General features: G+C 40.0%; 1 non-coding gene across 1 annotated transcript; it reads left to right on the top strand.

Moving 5' to 3' along the window:
- On the top strand, window positions 229–300 carry TRNAS-GGA. Its single transcript has one exon. It is a non-coding gene; the product is annotated as a tRNA-Ser (tRNA).

Raw genomic sequence — 1578 nt, 5'->3', positions numbered from 1 at the left:
ATAATGGCTATAATTCCCTGTGCCAAACAATATATCCTTATTGCTTATCTATTTTATACATAGCAGTTTGTGTCTCTTAGCCCCATACCCCTAATTTGTCCCGCCCCCTTCTTTCTCTCCACTGGTAACCACTAGCTTTTTCTCTGTCTGAGAGTCTGTTTTGTGTATACATTCGTTTGTATTATTTTTTTGGTTTTACATGTAAGTGATATCATAGTGTATTGGGCTTCCCTGGTGGCTCAGAGGTTAAAGCATCTGCCTGGAATGCAGGAGACCCGGGTTCGATCCCTGGGTTGGGAAGATCCCCCGGAGAAGGAAATGGCAACCCACACCAGTACTCTTGTCTGGAGAATCCCATGGAGGGAGGAGCCTGGTAGGCTACAGTCCATGGGGTCACAAGGAGTCGGACACGACTGAGTGACTTCACTTCACTTTCACTTGTCTTTCTCTGTCTGACTTATTTTACTCAGTGTAATATTCTTCGGGTCAATGCACATCGGTACAAATGGCAGAAATTCATTCTTTTTTATGGCTGAGTAACAGTCCATTGTATATGTATATGTGTGTGTGCATGTGTGTATATATATATGCATATGCCACATCTTTATCCATTCACCTGTTCATAGTCATTTGAGTTGCTTCCTTATTTTGGCTACCGAAAATAATGCTGCTCTGAACATTGGGGTACATGTATCTTTTCAAATGAATGTTTTCATTTTCTTTGGATATATACCCAGGAGTGGAATTGATGGATCATATGGTAGCTCTAGTTTTAGTTTTTTGAGGAAACTTCAGAATGTTTTCCACAGTGGCTGCATCAATCTACATGCCCAGCAACCGTGTACTAGGGTTCCCTTTTCTCCACATGCTCACCAACATTTGTTATGTGTATACTTTTTGATGACAGTCATTCTGACAAGTGTAAGGTGGTATCTCATTGTTTTGATTTGCATTTCTCTAATAAACATATTTCTTGACATCTGTCTCCTTCTGGTTTTGTTCCTCAGGAGGAACTCTGGCTGATCCAGTGTCTCCTTCAGCTGAGTTGTGAAGATTAAATGAAGTAATGTGTTACTATCTAAGAAGGATCTGATACAGTTTCAGGAACAATAAAAAGGGTTTGAAAAATGGTTGCTATTACGATGACTTGGAAAACACAAAGTTGAATCTAACCAACTCCTAACTTGACTCTTCACCCAATAACTTGGTCCAGAACTGTAGTTACTGGTCTGGCTTCTATTACTAATTCAAGGTAACCTTGAGCAAGCCACAGCCTCTAAGGACCCTGGTTTCCTTTCTGTGAAGTGTGGACCGAAAGATTTTTGTACGAACTGTTTCAGCTTTAATATTCTTTGGGTTAGGTTGGACTCAATTCATTAGATTTTTATTAGGTCGCTCTACTTCCTCCAGCCACCAGACAAGATCTTTTTCATTGCTGTTACATTTAAGGCTGCTTCAGTACAAATGACCCTCTAATTACTGAGTGGTTTATGGACTGAGAATGCAAGCTAAGTTTAATATTAACCTGAGCAAAGCATTTCTGTTATTTTAGCCTGTGATTATACAGCTCCTGTTTTG

The sequence above is a fragment of the Capra hircus genome, chromosome 14 (genome assembly GCF_001704415.2).
Source record: "Capra hircus breed San Clemente chromosome 14, ASM170441v1, whole genome shotgun sequence".
In the NCBI taxonomy this organism is placed as follows: domain Eukaryota; kingdom Metazoa; phylum Chordata; class Mammalia; order Artiodactyla; family Bovidae; genus Capra; species Capra hircus.
The sequence above is the reverse complement of the archived record's forward strand: the minus strand, read 5'-3'. Positions and strand labels throughout refer to the sequence as shown.